At 37.8% G+C, this 18,212-nt stretch overlaps 1 long non-coding RNA gene across 3 annotated transcripts in view; it reads left to right on the forward strand.

The window, feature by feature from the left end:
• LOC147581876 (uncharacterized) overlaps positions 1-18,212 on the forward strand; it is a 191,961-nt gene that overhangs the window by 144,739 nt on the left and 29,010 nt on the right. The window contains exon 6 of one of the 3 annotated variants that reach the window (XR_015250346.1): positions 12,280-12,346. The exons of the other annotated variants lie outside the window; for them this stretch is intronic. This is a non-coding gene — a long non-coding RNA (uncharacterized LOC147581876). Of the gene's footprint in view, positions 1-12,279; positions 12,347-18,212 lie in introns of those variants that run through there. 3 annotated transcript variants of the gene reach the window in all.

Genomic DNA, 18,212 nt, shown 5'->3' on the forward strand with positions numbered 1-18,212 from the left:
AACTCCATCCATGACATTACAAATGGCCAAGATTTCATTCTTTTTGATGGCTGAATAGTATTCCATTGTATATATATGTACTGCATCTTCTTTATCCATTCACCAGTCAATGGACATTTGGGCTCTTTCCATAGTTCGACTATTGTTCAAAATGTTGCTGTAAACATCAGGGTGTGTGTACCCCTTCAAATCTGTATTTTATATCCTTTGGGTAAATAACCAGGTAGTGCACTTATTTTTAACTTTTTGAGGAACCTCCATACTGTTTTCCAGAGTGGCTGTGCCAGTTTGCATTCCCACCAATGTAAGAGGATTCCCCTTTCTATGCATCCTTTCCAATATCTTCAATGCCATTTTTTGAAAATACTATTCTATTCCATGATTTGCCTTTGTATTGTAAAAAAAAGTTAAGTATATTTGATGTTTTTCTCTTTCTGGACTCTCTATTTTTAAAGTTTATTTTGAGAGAGGGAGAGAGAGTACATGGGAGAGCTGGGGAGTGGCAGAGAGAGAGAGACAATCCCAAGGAGGCTCTGTGCTGCCAGCATGACAGTGAGGCTCAGTCTCACGAACCTTGAAATCATGACCTGAACCAAAACCAGGAGTCAGATGCTTAACCCATTGAGCCACCCAGGGGTCCCTGGACTCTATATTTTCTATGTTTTTCTTCAGTTTTATTTATTTAAGTAATCCCTACACCCCACACGAGGCTATAACTCATGACCCAGAGATCAAGAGTTCTATTGAAAATGTCTATCATTTCACCAATACCATACTTCCCTGATAACTGTAGCTTCATAGTAAGTGTTAAAATTGGATGGTGTGATTCTTCCAAATATATTCTTAAAAAAATTATTTACATTTTTCTGGGTACTTGTTATATTTGGCTTTTCAATATCTACAAAAGTCCTTATGGGATATTGACTAGAATTCTGTTAAACATATATGTCAATTAAGGGAGAACATCTAAATCGATGTCTTACATATATATTGAATCTTCCAATCCATAAACAAGATATGTCTCTTTATTTGTTTTGGCCTTTGATTTTTTCTGTAGCATTTGTAGTTTTCATCATATGGATCCTAATTATGCTTTATTGGGTTTATGCTTAAGTATTTTTTTTGAAGATACCATGAAAGGTATTTTTTTTTAATTTAGTTTTTAATTATTCATTGCTGGTACATAGAAATAAGACTGATTTATTTAATTAAATAGTTCATTTTAATATAATTGTAGATTCACATGCAACAGTAGGAAATAATACATGTATCCTTACTTAGTTTCATTGTGTATGGATATACCACATATTTATCCATTCATCTGTTGACAAACATTTGGATTAGTTCCACTTCTTTACCATGGTGAACAATACTGCTAATTACTATTTGTTTACAAGATTTGTGGGAACATATATTTTTATTTCTCCTGGGTATATATCTAGGATTGAAATTGCTGAGTCACATGGCAACTATGTATTTCACTTCTGAAGAACTGCCAAACTCTTTTCCACAGGCGGCTAAGGCATTTTACATTCCTGCGAACAGAGTGCAAGTGTTCTAATTTCCTCATATCCATACCAACACTTGTTATTTTCTGCTCTTTGATTCCAGTCATCCAACCTAGTGGGTGTGAAGTAGTATCTTATTGTGGCTTTGATTTAAATTTCCCTAATGATTAATGATGTTGAACATTTGTCCTGTACTTGTTGCCATTTATATGCATTCTTTGAAGAAATTTCCTCTAAGTCCTTTGCCTATTTTTTAATTGAGTTGTTTGTCTTTTTGTTGTTGAGTTGTAACATATTTACATCTTCTGGATATTAAGTCCTTATTAGGTATATAATTTACAAATATTTTCTGTACATTGTCTTTTCACTTTATTGATAATATCCTTTGTTGCACAAAAGTTTTTTTTTTTTTTATTTTGATGAAGTCCAGTTTATCTCTTTTTTCTTTTGTTGCTCATGCTTTTGGTGTTAAATCTAAGAATTTATATTCATTGCTAAGTCTGAATTCATAAAGACTTACTCCTATTAAAAGATTTGCTCCTTTTATTTTTTTATTTTTAAGTTTATTTATTTATTTTTGAGAGAGAGAGAGAGAGAGCATGTGCAAGAGCAGGGGAGGGGCAGAGAGAGAGGGGGAGAGAAAGAAATCCTAAGCAGGCTCTGCACTATCAGTGCAGAGCCCATGAGGGCTTGAACTCACGAACTGTGAGATCATGACCTGAGTTGAAATCAAGAGTCAGACCCTTAATCAAGAGCCACCTAGGCACCCCAACATTTACTCATTTTAAAAGAAACTTCTAGTTTCATTGTTCATTTTGAGCTAATTTTTTTGCATATGGAGTGAGATTCAAGTCCAGTTTCATTCTTTTCCATGTAGTTAGCCAATTATCCCAGCACAATTTGTTGAAGAGACTATTCTCTCCCCGTTGAATGGTCTTGTCAAAAATCTGGACACTCAATTCTTATATTTCTATACGAATTTGAGGATCACCTTTTTCATTTCTTAAAAAAAAAGCCATTGGGATTTTAACAGATTTTACTGAATCTATAGATCAATTTGGGCAGTATTGCTGTATCAAAAAAATGTTAAGTATTCCAATCTACAGACACAGACGTCTTCCATATATTTATGTTTTTAAAAATTACTTTCAATAATATTTTTGTTGGTTTAGTGTACAGGACTTGTGCTCCCCTTCTAGTCTCTTGTTTAAGTTTATTCCTAAGTATTATATTTGTTTTGATATTTCTGCAAATGGAATTATTTTCTTAATTTCATTTTTGGATTGTTCATGGCTAGTGATGGAAACATAACTGATTTATGTGTCTTGAATCCTACAACTTTGCTGACCTGGTTTCTGAGCTCTAATAATTGTTCTGTAGATTTTTTTCTTTCTTAAAAATTCCCAGGATAGTTAACATACCGTGTTGCTTTCAGGTGTGCAATATAGTGATTCAACAATTCCATACAGCATTACTCAGTGCTCATCATGAGAAGTGTACTTTTAATCCCCCTTGCCTATTTCACCCATCTTCCAACCCACCATCTATTTTGCAGATTTATTTATTTATTTATTTATTTAATTAATTTATTTAATTAATTTATTTTTTTAATATGAAATTTATGGTCAAATTGGTTTCCATACAACACCCAGTGCTTATCCCAACAGTTGCCCTCCTCAATGCCCATCACCCACTTTTCCCTCCCTCCCACCACCCCATCAACCCTCAGTTTATTCTCAGTTTTTAAGAGTCTCTTATGGTTTGGCTCCCTCCCTCTCTAACTTTTTTTTTCCTTCCCCTCCCCATGGTCTTCTGTTAAATTTCTCAGGATCCACATAAGAGTGAAAACATATGGTATCTCTCTTTCTCTGTATGACTTATTTCACTTAGCATAACACTCTCCAGTTCCATTGTAGAATTTTTTAAATGATTGTCTATATGTAAGATCCTGTCATCTTTGAATGAAAATAGATGCCTTTTTTAAAATTGCCTAATTGTTCTGACTAAAATCGGTCATAAAATGTTTACTGGAAATAGTGAGAATGGATATCCATTTCTTGTTCCTGATAAAGGGAGAAGATATCCAATCTTTCACCATTAGGTATAATGATAGTTGTGTAATTTTTTGTAGATGAACTTTATAAGGTTGAGAAACTTCCTTTTAATTTCTGTTTGTGAGTTTTTGTAATCCATAATGAAAAGAATTTTGCCAGATGCTTTTACTACATCTATTGAGATGATCGTGTGCTTTTATTTCTTTATTCTACTAATACGGTGTATTATGTTAACTGATTTTCACATGTTAAACCAACTTTGTATTCCTGAGCTACATCCCACTTCTCCTGGTGTGTAATCTTCTTAATGTGCTATTGGCTTCAGTTTGTTAGTATTTTGTTGATGATTTTTGGCTCTATATGCATCAGGGATTTGATCTATAGTTTTCTTATGATGTCTTGGGGGTCAGAATAATACAGTCCTAATATAATGAACTAGAAAGGGTTTTTCCTCCTCTACTACATTGCGGATGAGTTTAAGAAGGATTGGTATTAATTCTTCTTTAAATGTTTGATAAAGTTTACCAGTAAGCCATCTGTTCCTGGGCTTTTTTTTTATTAGAAATTTTTTGTTTTTTTAATTTTTAAAAAATTTTTTTTCAACGTTTATTTATTTTTTTGGGACAGAGAGAGACAGAGCATGAACGGGGGAGGGGCAGAGAGAGAGGGAGACACAGAATCGGAAACAGGCTCCAGGCTCTGAGCCATCAGCCCAGAGCCCAACGCGGGGCTCGAACTCACGGATCGCGAGATCGTGACCTGGCTGAAGTCGGACGCTTAACCGACTGCGCCACCCAGGCGCCCCTATTAGAAATTTTTTGATTAATGATTTAATCTCTTTGCTCACAATAGGTCTTTTTATATTTTCTATTTGTTCTGTATGTTTTTAAGAATTTGTTCATTCATCCAGATTGTCTAATTTATTAGCATAGAATCATTCATTGTATTTATTTTCTTAAATTAAAAAAATTTTTATGTTTATTCATTTTTGAGAGACAGAGACAGAGTGTGAGTGGGGGAGGGGCAGAGAGAGCAGGAGACACAAAATCCAAAGCAAGCTCCAGGCTCTGAATTGTCAGCACAGAGCCCAACACCGGGATTGAACTCACGAACTGTGAGAACATGACCTGAGCTAAAGTTGGATGCTTAACTGAATGAGCCATCCAGGCGCCCCTCATTGTGTTTATTTTCAATTCTTTTTATTTCTATAAGTTCAGTAGTAATGTCCTCACTTTCATTCCTAATTTTAATTTGAGTCTTATCTCTTTATTTTTATTGGTCTAGCCGAAGGTTTGTCAATTTTGTTAAGGTATTCAAAGAGGCAACTTTTAGTTTCATTGATTTTCTACATTATTTTTCTGTTCTCTATTCATGAGGGAAATGGTTCCATAGTGTTTCTTGTAATATCTTTTTTTTGGTTCTTGTATCAGGTAGTTCTGGGCTCATTAAATCAGTTAAGAGAGAGAGGCAAACCAAGAAATAGACTCTTAACTATAGAGAACAGACTGATGGTTACTAGAAGGGAGCTGGGTGTGGGGAATGGGCTAAATTGGTGGGGATTAAGGAGGACACTTGTGATGAGCTCCAGATGATGTGATATATGGAAATGTTGAATCACTATATTGTAGACCTGAAACTAATATTACACAGTATGCTAACTAGCTGGAATTTAAATTAAAAAAATCCGTTAGGAAATGGTGCCCCTTTTATTTTTGATAAGAGTCTGTAATGTGGACAGTTGTATACCCGGTATATCTCAAAGCCTTTGGTATTCAGCTTAAGATCAGATCCATACATGTGCAGTTCAAGATAAAGTCTAGGAGTTCATGCACAAATCTATTGGGTTACTTTCCTGACTTCCTTCTCCTTATCCAGCTCCACAACACATTCAGTTTCTAGAGTTCACTTCTCTTGGTCACTTTGTAAAAACACTGGGTTTTAGTTATGTGTACCACTGCATATTTCCACACCTATGTCTGCTCTTATGGCCAAGGGAGAGAATGAGAAAAAAAATGCCAGAGCATTTCCCCCACTCTTTTACCAGTGGAGATGCCCTTTTTATTTCCTTGGACCAGAAACTGATAGCTTCTCTTGAAATTCTATTTGCCCCCAGTGTGCAGTTCTTTTTTTTTTCCCACCAGTTTTATTTATTTAAGTAATCTCTACACCCCATGTGGGGCTCTAACTCACAACCCAGAGATCAAGAGTTGAATGTTCTTCTGACTCAGCCAGCCAGGCACCTCGCCCCTCAGTGTGCAGTTCTAGGTTTCTGGCTACATATCCAAGACAGGAGATACCAGAGGAAAAAAGAAGTAGAAAACTCATCTCTAGTTCAGTGGTACTTTGAGTTCTGATTTCTTCAGCTGCTCATTCATCTGTCCAAGGTTATTAGTTGCTTGAGTAAGCTTACATCACCTAGAATGGAACCAGACTCCTTTTCACTTATTTTAATTATTTTGTTTCTGATAATTCTTTACAGGGGTAGTGATGAAGAGGATGGCTGCAGGTTAGAGAGAAGCAGATGTGGGAAGGGGAAATAAACAACATTTGCTCCCTTTTCTTCCTATTCCAAATTCCACTGACTTTTATTCTACATTTAAAAGAGGCCCTTGCAAAGCCAGCATGTATATAAGACAATCTAATTTATGTTTTAGAAATATTTTTTTCTTTTGTTGTATTGAGAAGGTATAGCTAGGGGAAGGAAAACCAAGAGTGAAAGAAGGTGAGATCTTTCCTGGTTCTTGTTTGAAAGAGAAGTTACATTTGGGTGTAAGATTATTTTGGTCTCTATTTTGACCCTATCATTCTGACCCTAAGAATGTTTGACTGTATTTAGTCAAAAACAAAGACATAAATAAATTTGCAATGTAAGTATTTTCTGAAGCAAACTCAAATAAGCCAAATTAATTACTTTATCATTTTTTAAAAAATGGAGATGCTAAATGTGTCCTTTATTTACATTTCAACTTTATTATGCTGAAATTATTTCATAGACATAAATCTTTTCCTTATAAAGTATACAGGGAAGGTTTGTTTCTTCTTTTTAGGTTCTGATATCATTTTTTTTTTTTTTTTAAAGTAGGCTTCATGCCCAGCACAGAGCCCAATGTGGGGCTTGAACTCATGCCTGTGAGATCATGACCTGAGTTGTGATCAAGAGTTGGGTGCTTAACTGACTGAGCCACCCAGGCACCCCTGAGAGCAATTTTTTGAGAACCATTTTGTTAAGAATTAAGTTGGAGCAGAGGACTAGCTAATTTAATTATTTCCCTATGATTTTTATTTTTTTTTATTTTTATTTTATTTTTTTTTCAATGTTTATTTATTTTTGGGACAGAGAGAGACAGAGCATGAACGGGCGAGGGGCAGAGAGAGAGGGAGACACAGAATCGGAAACAGGCTCCAGGCTCTGAGCCATCAGCCCAGAGCCCAACGCGGGGCTCGAACTCACAGACCGTGAGATCGTGACCTGGTTGAAGTCGGACGCTTAACCGACTGCGCCACCCAGGCGCCCCTCCCTATGATTTTTAAAATTTGGTATGATTTATACTATTTGTTTTAGATAGTATAGTACTTAAATTATGGTGAAACTTGCCATTTTAACTACTTTAAAGGTACAACTTAGTGAAATTTAGTACATTAACAATGTTGTGGACCATTACAAACTGTATCAGTTATTTTAGGGGCCTAGATGGCTCAGTCAGCTCAGAGTCTGACTCTTGATTTTCGCTCAGGTCATGGTCTCACAGGGTGAGACCAAGCCCCACATTGGGCTTCTTGCTGGACATGCAAACTGCTTGGGATTCCTTGTCTTCCTCTGCCTTTGCCCCTCTCTTGCTTTGTGCATGCACTGTCTCACTTTGTCTCTCTCTCACAAGAAAAAAAAAAGATATCAATTTTAGTAATAAACTTTCTCTATTCAATAATTTTTTACCAAATTAAATTGTTTAAGATTTATAGATCAAATTTTTCTTTTGTACAGATTAATCATTATTAGTTTAACTCTGCGTTTATTATCATTATTATCTAGAGTGTAGTATTTTAAAATTAATAAAATATAGTTTATGGTTATTTTGTAAGTAACCCATGAAAAATTGTGAGCCAGTTGCTCTGGATTGTTTTCACTTTTTCTATTTCTGGTATCTGGCCTATTACAGTGTTATACTAATTCTTTACTAGTGATGATTGAATGCAGAGACTACTAAAGTGGCCATGATCTTAAGGAAGCATATAGCAGATACTGGGGCTAAAATAGTAAGATTAAAATATCTTTGGGGTGCCTGGGTGGCTCAGTTGGTTGGGCGTCCGACTTCAACTCAGGTCACGATCTCGCGATCTCGCGGTCCGTGAGTTCCAGCCCCGCGTTGGGCTCTGGGCTGATGCTCAGAGTCTGGAGCCTGCTTCGGATTCTGTGTCTCCCTCTCTCTCTGCCCTGTTCATGCTCTGTCTCTCTCTGTCTCAAAAATAAATAAATGTTAAAAAAAAATTTAAAAAAATATCTTTGAAGTCAATGACATAGACTAAAACTCTAAGGGAAATGATGGCTTCAAAACATTTTGGTTTTGATTTCAGCACCATGTTGGTAAGATATTATCAATCTTGGGGTTTATTTCCTGTGAAAACTAGCATTTTGTAGTTTTGGAGTCTAGCTGCAAAGTGCAGTAGCTCTGGAGAATTTATAGTAGTTGGAGTAAAGATAACAGAAAGATTATCAAGTACTGAGGCTTAACTTTTATTGTTTTGTAAATTATTGCATACACAATTTTGTATTTTTTAAAAATTTTCTTTCTTTCTTTCTTTCTTTCTTTCTTTCTTTCTTTCTTTCTTCTTATTTATTTTTTAAATTTACATCCAAGTTAGTTAGCATATTGCAACAGTGATTTCAGGAGTAGATTTCTTAATGTTCCTTACCCATTTAGCCCACGCCCCCCACACCCCCTCCAGTAACCCTCTGTTTGTTCTCCATATTTAAGAGTCTCTAATGTTTTGTCCCCTCCCTGTTTTTATATTATTTATGCTTCTCTTCCCTTACGTTCATCTGTTTTGTCTCTTAAAATCCTCATATGAGTGAAGTCATATGATATTTGTCTTTCTGTGACTAATTTCACTTAGCATAATACCCTCTAGTTTCATCTACATAGTTGCAAATGACAAGATTTCATTCTTTTTGATTGCCGAGTAATACTCCATTGTGTGTGTGTGTGTGTGTGTGTGTGTGTGTGTGTACACATATATATACATATATGTATACATCACATCTTCTATATCCACTCCATCCATCAATATAAATATTGGGGTGCATGTGCCCCTTCAAAACAGCATACCTATATCCCTTAGATAAAGACCTAGTAGTGCAATTTCTGGTAGTTCTATTTTTAATGTTTTGAGGAACCTCCATACTGTTTTCTAGAGTGGCTGTACCAGTTTGCATTCCCACCAGCAGTACAAAAGAGATCCTCTTTCTCCGCATCCCTGCCAAATTTGTTGTTGCCTGAGTTGTTAATGTAGCCATTCTGACAGGTGTGAGGTGGTATCTCATTGTGATTTTGATTTGTATTTCTCTGATGATGAGTGATGTTGAGCATTGTTTCATGTGTCAGCTGGCCATCTGGATGTCCTCTTTGGAGAAGTGCCTATTCATGTCTTTTGCCCATTTCTTCACTGGATTATTTGTTTTTTGGGTGTTGAGTTTGATAAGTTCTTTATAGATTTTTGGGTACTAACCCTTTATCTGATGTGTCACTTGAAATATCTTCTCCCATTCCGTCAGTTGCCTTTTAGTTTTGCTGATTGTTTCCTTCACTGTGCAGAAGCTTTTTATTTTGATGAGGTCCCAGTAGTTCATTTTTGCTTTTGTTTCCCTTGCCTCTGGAGATGTGTTAAGAAGTTGCTGTGGCCATGTATTTTAATATATATAAAACAATGGTGTACATATTTATTTTAATTAAAAAAAATAAGTTTTACAATGTATGTTTTTATTGCAGTGCATCTTCTTGGGAATCCTGAAGTAAAGTCTTATGTCACAACCCAAACACTGTATTTCAAGCCTCAATCCTAAAACAGAAAGGACAACATTATCTAATCATCTTGATATTTAATATTTATGTTTTATTCAGCCATAAAAACTGAGAACCAATGTTTATTTACTCATTCAACAAATAATTCTGATCATCTTTTGTTTGTAAAGATATCTGCTTAAAATAAGTTGAACAGGAGAGTGAATGAGACAGCATTCAAGATCCATGTTGTCATAATGCTCATATTTTGAAGGGAAGAAGACAGACAGTAAATTAAAGCTAAAATTTTAGGTAATAGTAAATTCTATAAGAGAAATAAAACAACCATTTGATAATAGTGGCTGGAGAGGATATTCACATTAGATTAGGTGTCTAGAGATGACATTTCTTGATATAGAGCTGAAACCTGGAAAGAATGCTGGGAAGAAGGAAAGCAACTTCAAAAGCTTTGAATTGGGAAGAGGTTTGGTGAACTTGAGGAATACAAAGAAGGCCAGCTTGTAGGGCTGGATCATAGAGAGAAATAGGAAGAGTGAGATGTGCTGAGGTAGGAGAAATAGACTGGTAGACATCATAAGAGGCCATTTAGGCAAGAAAAAGATATTTGCGAATGGTTCTAAATGCAAAGGAAAGTCACTGGTGAGTTTCAAGGGACTTACCATTATCTGTTTTACATTGTAGAAAGATTGCTCTATAGGGAACAGAGTTTAGGGGTTCTAGAGAAAAAAGAAAGGGCTACTGTAGTAGTATCAGCAAAAGATGACAATGACATAAGCACAGGTGGTAACAGCAGAGCTGGAGAGAAGGGACAGATAAAGAGGGTCTTTTTGAGGAAAGTAAAGCTGGCCAGTTGATGAAGTATGTGTTTGGGTGATGTAGAATGGATAAAGGATAGAAGGAAGTCAAGGATGTCTTAGAGGAATTTTGCTTGAACAAATGGTTGGAAGAGATGCCCATAAATCTAGGTATCTCTTGATAAGTTTGTTGTGAAGGGGTCAGAAAAATGAAGTAATAATTGGAAGGTAATGTAAGTTCAAAGGAGGTGTTGTTGGTTGTTTTTTTTTGTTTTTTTTTTTTTTTGAGGGCAAAACAAAGACTAAGTACTTTATTTTATTTTATTTAAAAAAATTTTTTTTAACGTTTATTCATTTTTGAGACAGAGAGAGACAGAGCATGAATGGGGGAAGGTCAGAGAGAGGGAGACACAGAATCTGAAACAGGCTTCAGGCTCTGAGCTGTCAGCACAGAGCCTGACGCGGGGCTCGAACTCACGGACCACGAGATCGTGACCTGAGCTGAAGTCGGATGCCCAACCGACCGAGCCACCCAGGCGCCCCATTACTTTATTTTTTAAAATTTTATTTTTATTTTTATTTTTTAAAATTTACATTCAAATTACTTAGCATATAGTGCCACAATGATTTCAGGAGTAGATTCCTTAATGCCCCTTACCCATTTAGCCCATGCGCCCTCCCACAACCCCTCCAGTAACCCTCAGTTTGTTCTCCATATTTATAAGTTTCTTATGTTTGGTCCCCCTCCCTGTTTTTATATTATTTTTGTTTCCCTTCCCTTATGTTCATCTGTTTTGTCTCTTAAAGTCCTCATATGAGTGAAGTCATATGATATTTGTCTTTCTGTGACTGACTAATTTCACTTAGCATAATACCCTCCAGTTCTATCCACATAGTTGCAAATGGCAAGATTTCATTCTTTTTGATTGCTGAGTAATACTCCATTGTGTGTGTATATATATATATATATATATATATATATATACACCACATCTTCTTTATCCATTTATCCATCGATGGACATTTGGGCTCTTTCCATACTTTGGCTATTATTGATAGTGCTGCTATAAACATGGGGGTGCACGTGTCCCTTCGAAACAGCACACCTGTATCCCTTGGATAAAGGCCTAGTAGTGCAATTGCTGGGTAGTAGGGTAGTTCCATTTTTAGTTTTTTGAGGACCCTCCAGACTGTTTTCCAGAGTGGCTGCACCAGCTTGTATTCCTGAGGAGGTGTTGTTTTTTAATGGTATATTTGTATGTTTGTTGGATTATCCAGTAGAGAGAAAGAGTCTAGTGACTTATGGAGAATCACAGGGTAATTGCCAGCTTGAATTTCTTGAATATGGGAAGAGGGGATGAAATCTAGAAAGTAAGGGGAGGGCCTGGCATTTTAAGCATTGGGGAACTTTTTTTTTCCTCCATTGAATTAGAGGAAGGCAGAGAATGTGAGTGTAGATGTAGATAAGTTAATAAAGTTGGTGTTAGGAAGTTGAGGGAGTTCCCATCTGATTGCTACTGTTTTCTCAGGGAAGAATGAAATGAGTTCATGAGCTGTGGAGGGGAGGCGGGCTTGCAGAGAAAGAAGATCTGAAATTTGCCTCAAATGGGAAATGCAGTAGGATTCCTGGGCACTGGTGAGTGCTCTTCATAAATTTAGAGAAAGACCCATCTGCATGACTGTTGATTTTCTCCAAGAACATTCAGCCACAGAGGTGCAGAGAAGGTGGGCAAATTGAGTTTACCCAGCATTGGGGTGTAATTAAATGGGAAAGAGGGAGAGGGACAAAAAAAGAGTTAAAGGCAAATTGATGGTCACAGTCATCCATGGAATGTAGCCTGGGAGAGGTAAGAAATGAGGATGTGAGATGATGGAAATGGAAAACCCTTTGCTTTTCCCCCCTCAGTTGAATAATCGCTGGCACTGGAGACGGAAAAGCAGAACAGCAGGGAAGGGAGGCATGCCTAAAAGGTGGGAGCTTGACACTGAGATGTTTTTTGCTGTGGTATATTTATTAGTGATGTCAAGGTCAGAGTGACAGCACTGGACACGATGAATGGGTTTCAACAGAGGAAAACACTGGTGAGATCAAGAACTGAGAAGGTAAAGGATTAAGACAGCCAGTGCTTTCCATAAAATGCCCCCCAGTGAAAAAATACTCTGGGCAGTTCTGTCCAAAATTGAAACAGTCACTCTGGCCACACAACCAAATGATCTCTTCTCCCCTCATTTACCCCAATGATTTTCATCATTGAACTCAATGTTGGTGGCTTTATCCGGGCTTGGAGCAGTGCTGTTTGAAGGGTGTGCACCTAGTGTGCTCAGAGCATGTTGCTTCCTTATAACCAGTCCCTCAAGTCAGAATTCCCAGGGAAAAGTTTACCAGGTATAGCCCTCAAGACCTAACCACAACAGAGTTAATTTTAAAATTTCAAACCCCAGCACAAGATGTGCTGTATAAAAATAAGGAATTAGGTGCCAATCTCCAGCTTTTCTCTAGGAGAATTACTTAAGTATTTAACTTAACACATTCTCATTTGAGTAACTGCCAGGCTACGGTAGGTTGTAGCAAGGGGTATTTATTACAGCATGCCTTGAATAGTACTGGAAAAGAAGGTTTTGTCAGCATTACAGTATGTGAAGATCAGTAAAGTTATCTGACATTTTTGAAAACTCTTGAGATTCTTTGTTCTGTCTCCCAGTGTAATGCAGAAAAATAAAACAATATTAGAATCTGGGGAGTTAGAATATTATGTATTTAGTGACAGTTGTTGGAAAAATGTAAATATTGCTCCCCTGTTTACCAGTAAGGGTACATCATTTCACAGTGCTTTATCCTAACAGGAAGGATTGCAGGCATGGAGGGAACAGCACATGTTTATGGCAGGCCCACCGTGGGCTGGGCATGAACAAAGCTAAAGACCCTGCCCCTGGGGCTGTACATTTTGGTGGGAGAAGGCAGACAATACAAAATACATATTCAGTATGTTACAGTGGGTAGTTGCTATGAGAAAAGGAAGGAGAGTAAGGAGAAAAGGTGTGAGGTGGGGAGGGGGTGGTGTCTTTTCCCTAGGGTCTTCTGGGTAGGCCCCTGATCAGGGGCATTTGAGAAGAGACGTGAAGGAAGTGAGAGAGAATACAGGCTCTAGACGGGACCTCAGGAGCTAGCATTTCCATGTCCACATCTACCAGCTTCTGCCTGGGCTTCTCGCCTTTCTTCAAACGTGCCCTGCTGTCCCACCTAGAACTTTTCAGCTTGGCTCCCAGAGCTCTGCCTGGCTCTTGCTGATCCTGCAGCAACTCCAAATCCTGTAGGGAGTCATTCCTGACTCTCTGTACCAGGAGTGAAATGGAATTCTCCCCACTTTGCCCCTCTTTTGTACCCCTATAGAGTTCTATTATGACACTTATAAAGTGCTATTAGTTTTTGTGTTTACGTACCTTTCCTCTAATGCTAGGCAGCAGGGCCCTTGAGAGTAGGCATTGCATCCTATTCATCCTCAGTGCTCATCACGGCATCTGACGTACTACAGGTGCCACAATTGTGTGTGTTGGAAAAAATGATATTTAAAGAATACAAAGGAATGAGCTATCAAACCATGAAAAGACCTGGAAGAATCTTAAATGCATACTGCTTAGTGGAAGAAACCAGTCTGAAAATGCTACCTGCTATATGATTCCAGCTATATAGTACTTTGGAAAAGACAAACTACAGAGACAGTGAAAATCTCGGTGGTTGCTGGGGACTGGGTGCGGTCAGGGGAGCAAGGGGAGGAATGAATCAGTAGGTGAAGCACAGGAAACTTTTACAGTGGTGACTCTACTCTGTATGGTATTATAATGATGGATACATGTCATTATTCATTTGTTAAAACCCACAGAACTATCCAACACCAAGAGTGAACACTAATGTAAATTATGGACTATAGTTAACAATAATAGTAATAATGTATTAATATTGGTTCATCAGTTTTAACGAATCAACCCCATTAATGCAAGATGTTAAAAGTAAAGGAAGCTGTGTGGGGGGGGGGTTGGGGAACGGGGAGTTGATATAAGGAATCTTATATGTTATCTACTCAATTATTCTGTAAACTTAAAACTTTAAAAAGTTCGTATATTATTAAAAAATAACATTTGGCAGTGAAAGTAAGGATTGATGTACCATAGTAGATTGACTATTTTTTAAGGGTTCTTTTTAAAAAGGAATGCTTGCACCTGTGTTAGTTATAAGAGTATGAAATACTTGATGGATTTCGTAAGAATCTACCTTCCTTCCTGACTCCTTTCTTACCCTATTATGTATAGTTGAAGGAGCCAGATGAGCAGAGTGTCAGTGTGCTGCATGGGCAACATTACATTCGGGCAGACATGGGCGTGAGTCCTGTCTAGCGGTGAGATCGTGCTGAGCCTCAGTGTCCCCACTGCATGAAGATCCCACTACTGACCTCAGAGTGTCGTGGTGAGGATTCACTGAGACACATGATTGTATGGAGCACAGAAATTGGGGTAAAGAAGATGACTACAACATGCCAGTTTGCTTTATTTTCCCTTTCAAGAGTGCATACAAGTAAAGCAAAAGTCTGAATAGGTGATGGGAGAAATTACGAAGAATACAAAAGACTGCTCACACGTTGGTCTAGCACCGAATTCAAGTTTTAACCTTAAATCTGAGGACTAGCCCTGGTTTCTGTTAGGTTCTGTTAGTTTCCTTTTGAACAGGCACCTACACTGCTCTTTGACACATTTTTTAATGTTTTTTAAAAATGTTTTTTATTTATTTCTGAGAGAGAGAGAGGTGGGGGGGAGCGACAGAGAGAGAGAGAGAGAGAGAGAGAGAGAGAGAGGGAGACACAGACTCCAAAGCAGGCTTCAGGCTCTGAGCTGTCAGCACAGAGCCCAAAGTGGGGCTCGAACTCACCAACTGCGAGATCATGACCTGAGCTGAAGTCGGACACTCAACTGACTGAGCCATCCAGGCGCCTGACACATTTTTATCTCTTTTGAAACAACTTCTACATAATGACAGGTGAAGTGACTTTTCTCATGTTGGGTTTTCTCAGGTAATAGGTGATGTCATATGTCAGAAGTGAGAAGGTGAGGAGTAGAATCAGCCAGTTAAGAAATGTGGGGAAAGCTTGGAAGTGCCTCAGTAAGGAACAGGGCATTGATAACAATATATCATACTTCATAATTATTTGGCCACATGTCTCAGTTTCCTTACAGAGGGAAAATGACCACACCATGTGTTGCTTATCTTTGCATTTGTCTCTTCCATCAAGAGGCAGTGTAATTTTGAGTAGTACATGCTCAATAAATATTTATTGAGTTGAGAATAGATATAGCTCTTCAGGAAAAAGCAGTCCTTTTTATAAGAAAAAAAATGAAGCTTATCTATTAGACTCTCATTTATCTATACATCAAATACTGGGACATATTTAACTGGGACAAACACAGGACATATTTAACACATGTGCATGTGCATGCACACACACACACACACACACACACACGGGAAAAAACATTAATCTGGGAACATACTTTCCACGTTTCTTTCTCAGCTTCTTAGTTTGGACAGCTGGGCCAAACATCTGTAGGTTTAAAAGCAGTTCAAAGCAGGGTACAAAGAAAAGAAATGCACTTAAAATATCTCAGCTTGACTCTCATCACTCTGTACAAGGTTCAAATGTGATTTGGACCCCAACACACCAAGCTAAGCTTTGTGTGAGGAAGTAAATGTCAGACTGAAATGGGAAACTGAAGGAGGTCATTCTCTCATTGTTGAGCTTCTCCTTCTTGTCAAACCACTGGGCTGTACGTTGTCGCTCTTGTTTGTCACTGATAGCCTATCACAAAGCCCCTTCTGTTAGGATGCTGTACCTGAAACTCCCACTAGCCAGCAGAGCATAAACACCAAGGTGGAGCCACCTTCCCCAAACCTCTCTCACACAATAGCTACTGCTGTCACAGCAGGACAATTGAGTGGATCTTATGGTGGTATATTTTTTCCCATCATATGCATGACAGAAAGTCTAATGGACCTCGTTCATTTCTTGAGTAGCTTTTAAGTCCCTATAAAATGGCCTGTTATCCGTTCTATCAGTGTTCCCAAGATGTCTACCTGGATGTTAGGGAGCCCTGACAGTAGCTGTATTTTCAGTCCTCCAGTAAGCAAGGAGAAGACAGTAATTAGCTGAAAAGTTAGAGAGGAAGACTATTTGTACCCCAGAAGGAACAGCTAAATACTGATGGCACGGTGTGAAATAAAATTCACAGCCTTTAAAGTGGAAGGATTAAATGGGCTATATTAATTTAAACAAGGATTAACAAAAAATTTTGATCACTGCCCTTAATAATAAAAATGTTAAAACTTGATATGACTTTATAGCCAATCTTGGGATATATTCTTCTCTACTTACACCTTGGTATTGTACTGGGAACAAATATTAAAAAAATGGAGAAGAGCAGTAAAGTAACATCAGAAAGACACTGTTTTTAAAATTACCACTCAGAACACCTCTGTCAATTTTCTAAGACTTAAATTTTGGCATAAATGGAAAAGACTTTTTGCATGCAGAAGGAAAAAAAAGCGTATCTGATGCTGATATTGCCATCTATCTAGTAGGGGTTTCTGTAGAATTTAAACTATTTTTGGCTTCTAGTAATATGTTGGCTCCTTGAAATATTTCCTGAAATTCCTAACTGCTCCCCGACTCCCAGATGGTAAATACTACCTGGGGCTCCTTACTAAGTATGAGGGCTTACGACTTTCCTGTTCAAACTGCTGGAGTTAATTCTCAGTTCACATAAGTAATTGCTCAAAGTAACTTCTATGAGTCTGGGCAATTAATCTTGGGCAGTCTGTGGTGCTCTGTCATCTTGAGGGGGATGTGTTTAAGTTGGATGGGGTCACATAGTCCAAGGCACTGCAGTAGTGTGCATCTGACCAAGGATTCATTTGTGTTGAAGGCATCTTCTCATTCCCCGATATAGGTTGCTAACCACTTAGATGTCCCTTGTTTCTCATCTCAAGGCCCCTGTCAATTTGTGCGACACTCCCCATTACTTTCCAGTATGTTTTGCCAGGTGCAAATACTTCCGGTACTTTTAAACTGCATGAGAGTGCAAATCTATGAAGCTGTTTGTGGCCTCTCTTCTTAAATGATTTGTGCAGTATTTATTCTCTGTCTTCACAGGGATCTGCCCAGGCACAGAGTTCAGGGTGCTTCTCACCACCACCCATGGACCACTGCCTTCATAATCTTGTCTCTCTCTCTCTCTCTCTCTCTCTCTCTCTCAAATTGAAGTATAGTTCACACATGATGTTACATTAATTTCAGGTGTACAGCCTAGTGATTGATTCAACAAGTCTGTATGTTATGCTATGCTTACCACAAGGGTAGAAACCACCTGTCACCATACAGTGCTATTACAATACCATTGACTGTATTCCCTATGCACTCATAACCTTCTCCTATGTTTCATCCTCTTGTGAGGAATCTTTTTAAAGTCTTGGGAGACAGTCCTTCCTGTTTTGTCTTGGAGGCATCTTAGCATTGTCTCCAGGGATTAGATTTTAGGAAATCAAAGTAAGATTTATTAGTAACAATTTTTTCATCACGACCTAATCTCTCTTCGGGAATAGCAGAGAACTGAGAGCAGACCATCTGCCTTGACGGGGAAAGGGAACAAGAGAAACAAGTAAGTGGGGCCAAAAGTCATTTATAGCTGGAAAATATTATTATGCCAGTAGTGCTACATTGCTTTTTACTCAGAATAATGATCATCCATATAGTGTATAATCTGTATAATGTTCATGGACCAATTTTGTCTATTTCC

The sequence above is a fragment of the Puma concolor genome, chromosome B1, assembly GCF_028749965.1.
Source record: "Puma concolor isolate L17-30 chromosome B1, mPumCon1.1.hap2, whole genome shotgun sequence".
Taxonomy (NCBI): Eukaryota; Metazoa; Chordata; class Mammalia; order Carnivora; family Felidae; genus Puma; species Puma concolor.